The sequence below is a fragment of the Psammomys obesus genome, unplaced genomic scaffold (assembly GCF_907164565.1).
Source record: "Psammomys obesus unplaced genomic scaffold, mPsaObe1.curated_primary_1811, whole genome shotgun sequence".
Classification (NCBI taxonomy): domain Eukaryota; kingdom Metazoa; phylum Chordata; class Mammalia; order Rodentia; family Muridae; genus Psammomys; species Psammomys obesus.
Window position 1 is genome coordinate 11,321,696 of NW_026596064.1, and position 6,434 is coordinate 11,328,129.

Sequence of the window (6,434 nt, forward strand, 5' to 3'; positions counted from 1 at the left end):
TAGTTCGTTTAAGGAAGCACCAAGGCGCTGGCTTGCTGGGTCACATGGTAGCCAGGTGCTTACTTCAGTGAGGAATTGCTGCAGTGACTTCCAGCCTGGCTGTTCCCTCCAGCAGCAAGCAGGCCTTCTGTTGCTGTTCACCCCCCACCAGATTTGGAATGCTTCTTAGCTCAAGGCCTTTGGGCTTTCCTGGTATAAAATGATGCCATCTGGATAGAACTTTTCTTCCCTTTTGGTTTCAGTATCTCTCTATTCTAGCTCCTGCCAAATCCAGCAAAATGTTAAGTAGTATGTGTGAGGTACTTATGTCTCCCTTGTTCCTGACCTTGGCCTGGGGAGAGCTTTCATTTTGTGCCCATAAAGCATGGTGTTGGCTTAGATAAACATATCTTATAATAAGAAATTATCCACCTGCTCCTGTGAAGTGTGTATTGAGAACAAACTGTTGAGGTTTCCATGATCTATATAGATGAAAGTTGTGTGTGTGTGTGTGTGTGTATTCACATGGGTGTGTGCCTTGTGTGCACAGGTTCTTGCCCACAAGAACGTGCATGCATTCAGAAGGCAGAGGTTAATACCAATTGTCTTCCTCAACCACTCTCCATGTATGTATGTATGTATGTATGTATGTATGTATGTATATGTTTGGTTTTGGTTTTGTAATTTGAAACAAGGTTTCTCTGTGTAGCCCCTAGCTGTCCTGGACTCAGTTGGTAGAACAGGCTGGCCTCGAACACAGAGATCCACTTACCCCTGCCTCCCGAGTGCTGGGATTGAAGGTATGTGCCACCACTGCCCGGCTTATTTTATTATTTTGAGCCAGGTTTCCTCACTGAGCCTGGTGGTCATTTTTTCAGCTGGACCAGCTGGCCAATCTACTTGTCTCCCCTCCCTCACTGCAGTTGGAGTTCCAGGCTGCTGGCTGCCGAGCTGCGCTACCACACCTGGCTTCCCATGGGGGTGCTGAGGAAGACTCGGGTCCTCATGTTTGCAAAGCAGGCACTTCGCCATCTCCCAGCCCCGATCTTTTGCTTACTCATTTGGTGGTATGAGGAATTACAGTGATTTCTTGGTAGTGAAAATTTTGTTTCATGTTTGAGACGATATGAAATATCGATATTTCAATCGATAGCCCAAGCTGGCCTGAAATTTACTATGTAGCCAAGGATAGCCTCACATTTGTGACCCTTCTGCCTCCCTCTGCCTCCTGAGGGCTAGGGTTTCAGGCTTATGCCATCATGCCCAGCTGAACCATTCTTAGATTTCTCCAAGACAGCTTTTATTTTTATTTATTTTATTTACTTATTTTTGAGATAGGGTCTCTCTCAATAACTCTGGTCGTCCCAGAACTCACTATGTAGACCAGGCTGGCTTCAAACTCACAGAGATCCACCAGCCTCTGCCTCCAGGGTGCTGGGATCAAAGGTGTGTGTCACCATGCCTGGCTAAGGTAATTTTTTTTTTTTAATGTCATTGAGAGACTGGCCTGGTGCTACCTACTTATAACCCCAGCACGTGTGAAGTGAGGCCTGCTGCCTCCCTAGGCAGGAAGTCCTCATCTCCTAAAGCAAGCAAACAAAGCAAATGTCTGGGTTTTTTTTTTTTTTTTTTTTTTTTTTTTTCTTGCCTCCTAGAAAAGCAGCTTCAGAGTCCAGATGGATACATCTCCAAAACTTCAGGGAACGTTTCAGAAAGATTGTAAAAGCCAGAGGATCAGGGAGTTTGCTGTGAGATCCTACACCCACAAAGTCTCACCAACATGACTGCCCAAATATGAGCTGAACAAGGATGACACTTATAGCCACGCCAAAGTGGATGCAGAAAGACCACAAGGCCACAGCCTTACACTAAGAACTGCAGAGCACTGAGGAACGATGAGTGGGAGAAATAGTCTTCCCCAGGAAACGGCACACCAATCGGTTACCCGATGTCAGCAGTCAGCCCTGAAAACACATATGAGTAACATTATATGGGTTAAGCAGGTTGTATCTATGGATTTAGCAATGTATATGTATATACATATATGTCCATTACAGCAATTAATGAAGAAAAAAAAAGAGAGACTGTGAATTTAAAGAGAGAGTGTGGAGAGAGAAAGAAAAGAGGGAAATGATGTAATTACATTGTAACCTCAAAAAAAAAAAAAAAGGAATATTTTTAAATTTTTTTTAAAAGGAGGAAAAGGGCCACGTGATTGCAATGGGCCTTAGAAGGGAAAGGGGAGCAGCTCCGACTTTAATCTGCGCCTCTGTATCAAAGGAGAGAAAACAGCACGGATGTGGATAAGCTACCTGTCTCATAAATGCACGTTTAAGCTTCAGGTCACCCCAGGCGCTCTGTACTGAGGACCTGGCTGAAGCCGCGCCCCCAGCCTTAGGGTGAGTCACCCCCACTCTTAGAGTCCCCGGGCGATCCTGTTAATGATTTGAGAATTTCCTGAGGTGGCTCATCTTCTTTCACAATGCTGGGGGGCCCCAAAGCTCTGCCTGTGGGCGCCAAGGAAGCTAGGGACTTAATGTCAGGGTCACCTGGGCGTGGTTTGTCCTTGGAGTCTGAAGGGAAGAGCTCCTGGGATCAGGGAAATCTGCCCCACTGAGAAACGCGGGGCCTCCCTTTGCGGATCAGACCTCTGCGATGACTGGCTCTCCCCAGAGGCTCCGGGGGAGTCTGTTTAGCTCTCTTCTCCCAGCAAGGGTCCCCAGCGAGACCCGCCTACAGATTGGGTTAGGATTCCAGGCCCAGAGCCCTCCATGCCCCACACAGCTCTGGGCCTCTGGGTCACCTCGCTGGCAGGGATGCACAAGAATGCCACCGGCTGGTAAAGGAGTCTCTGCCGGTGACTACGCAGAAGGGGGACAGTGTCTAACCGACGCAAAGCCAGGGGAAAGCGCCCAGGTCAGGAGACCAGACGCGCGCTAGGAAACGGCCAATAAAAACCAGCATTACTAGCAGACTCAACCGGACCCCTAAGCTGCCTTTGAGAGGGAAACGCTCACAGAAGCGGATCCATGGTGCCACCTCGTGGTCACAACGGGAGGACAGCCCGCTTCACTGATGGTGACTGACTGCCCTGTGGAACGGGGTTTCTCGAGGTGAGGGAAGAGGCCAGGGACAGTGTGAACAGTCGCGGCGCTTACGTGACACAAGCGTCTTTCCTGAGGCAGAGGAAGGCACTATTGTTTGTTCCATTTTCACGACGGGAAAAATCAAGTCCTCCAGCCAGCCCGGCAGAGGCAGCTTGAGCTCAAGGTTCACCCACTATGAGACTGGGCTCCCAAGCCGGACAGCGAATGTTGTGAGGCCCCGTAAAGAGCACACGCGCCTGAATGTCTCCGGAATTCACCACGCCAAGTTAAGAGTGGAAGCATGAAGGCAGGTGTTGTTAGATTGCTTTAGAAGGGGCTGGAGAGTTGGCTGCTCTTCCAGGGGACCTGGGTTCAATTCCCAGCACCCACATGGCACACTTGTCTGCATCTCCAGTTCCAGGGGATCCTACCCCCTCTCCAGACACAGGCACAAATGTAGTGCACAGACATCTATGCGGGCAAAATGCCCATACACACTGAATAAACAAATAATTTACACTCAGCAAAAGCTTCTGGCCAACCCTGACCACCTGATTTCCAGCCCCCAAACCCACATGATGGAAGGAGAGGACACACATTCTCAATAATGGATAAATAAACAAACAAATACATACATACATACATACATACATACATACATACATACATACATACATACTTAAGTGTTTTGTTTTTTAATATAGGTTGGCGAGATGGCTACATGGTTAAGAGCACTTGATGCTCTTGCAGAGGACCAGGGTTCAGATTCCAGCACCAACATGTTGGTTCATAACCTGTAAGTCCAGTTGCAGGAGATCTGTGCCCTTTTCCAACCTCTGCATGCACCTGCTGTTCTTACATACGTGCCGGCAAACACAAATGCATCTTTAAAGACTCATCGACGCTTGGTGTCATTCAAATCAAATGCTCTTAACTGAAATTTTTCTTGGTAATAAGAAAAAAAAAATTCTTTGACTGCAATAGACATTTGGTGTTCTGTGTTGTGGTGGCGGCCTCCTCAACCTGTGAAACACAGAGGCAAAAGGAAGAGGCTGTGGTTGGCCTGGCTGAGGCCTGGAAAAGCTGTGCTGAGGGCTCCCCAGAGTCTGGTCAGAGCTGAGTGATCCTGAGGCCAACCCTTCAGCACACTGTCAGGACACTAATGACCCAGGAAGACCAGAGTTATCCCATTATCTACCTCCAGGACATGAGCTGTGTGGCATCCGAGCTGAAGTGACAGTGTGGTAAGGAAGTTGGGGAAACGGAAGAACTCAGGGAAAAGACAGCTCACTCGGGGTCACAGTTCTAGCTGGGCCCTGTCTGCTGGTTCTGACATGCCCCAACTCCTTCCAGCCCCTCCAGGAGGAGGTGGGCCTGCTACCACCATTTTAACCCGATGAGATATGAAGGCCACGTGGTCCTGAGCTTGGATGTCAGCTGTCCCTGAGCCTGGCATGATTCAAGGCCTTTGTGTCCTGTATGCAAACTAGAGGACAGGAAGAGGGGGTGGGAGTCACCTGCCCTATGGACCCTGAGCCAGTCTCCATCTGAAGGGCCACATAGCCTTTGGGCTCAGTCCTGGTGACCCAGAGAACAGGAGAACAAAAAAAAAAGGGGGAAGGGGAGAGGAACTCCTCAGCAGGAGGAAGGGCCCTGGCCCCTGAGGGAAGATGACAGTGAGGCTGCCTGACTAGAGAAACCCTCAGAGCTGGCGCTTCCCAGGGAGAAAGCCACCATCCCAGATGTTCGAATTAACACATTTGTGTAAATCTGATGCTGCTGTTTCTCATTTTAAGCTCCCGTATCTATCTAGAACTTTTTAATTGTGCATCCATTTTACCATAGTTAAAAAGTAAATTTAGAGCTCAGCAGCAGGCGAGTGTGTGGGGGTGCACGCCTTTAATCTCAGCACTTGGGAGTCGGAGGCAGGTAGATCTCTGTAAGTTCGAGGACAGCCTGGGCTACAGAGAGTGTTCCAAAGACAGTCAGTGCTACACCAAGAAACCTTGTCTTGAAAATAACTCCCCCCCCCAAAAAAAAAAAGAAAAACCCAAAGCAAAAAAAGATTGGCATAGTGACACACACCAGTAATTCTAGGACTCAGGAAGCAGAGGAAGAAAGCTTTTTTTTTTTTTTTCCATGCCTTATGGGCACAAAATAAAAGCTCTCCCCAGGCCAAGGTCAGGAACAAGGGAGACATAAGTACCTCACACATACTACTTAACATTTTGCTGGATTTGGCAGGAGCTAGAATAGAGAGATACTGAAACCAAAAGGGAAGAAAAGTTCTATCCAGATGGCATCATTTTATACCAGGAAAGCCCAAAGGCCTTGAGCTAAGAAGCATTCCAAATCTGGTGGGGGGTGAACAGCAACAGAAGGCCTGCTTGCTGCTGGAGGGAACAGCCAGGCTGGAAGTCACTGCAGCAATTCCTCACTGAAGTAAGCACCTGGCTACCATGTGACCCAGCAAGCCAGCGCCTTGGTGCTTCCTTAAACGAACTAGAATATTTGAATACATGAAACCTGAACAAACATGTTTAGAATAGCTTTATCTACACTATCACAACTTGGAAAAGAATCAAGGTCCCTTCAACGGGTCAGTGGACAACTAGGTCTCTCCAGACAATGGAATGTTATCAAGTACTGAGAAGAAATAAGTCTTAGTGCTGTGGAGAATTCTTGAGGCCACATTATTAAAGGAGCATTTTATACAGTCACTTCCAACTATTTGACCTTCCAGAAAATACAAAGCTATGGAATGGTAAAAAAAAAAAAAAAAAGTGATCACTGGGGTTGGCCAGAATGAAGATGAAAAGCATGAAGGATTTTGTCCCAGCAGTGAAATGTTTCTGTGTGAGATCAGTTGTCTAAAGCCGGGCAAGGTGTGACTCCAGGAGTGAGGCCTACGGGAAACCACAGAGTTCAGGTGATGGTGATTCATCAATGCAGGCTTATTGTCTGGGTTTTATGCCAGTTTTATGCCATCTGGAGCAGGGTGTGGAAGTATGTGGGTCTGGAAAGCAGGGAGTGTGTCGAAATCCCCGAACACCGAGAGTGAGGTTTCTCTGTCTCTCTGTTATCTCTTTCTTTGCTCCTCTCTCCCTTCTTTCTCTTTTCATTTCCTCCCCTTCTCTCTCCTTTTTCCAGTATACTATTTTTATTGTTTTTTGAGAATTTCAAAAATTTTGATCACTGTGGTGCTTTGAATGAGAATGGCCCAATAGACCCGTAGGGAGTGGCAAGCTTAGGAGGTGTGGCCTTGTTGGGGGAAGTGTGTCACTAGGGGTAGGCTTTGAGGTTTTAGATGCTCAAGCCAGGACCAGTCTCTCTCTCTCTCTCTCTCTCTCTCTCTCTCTCTCTCTCTCT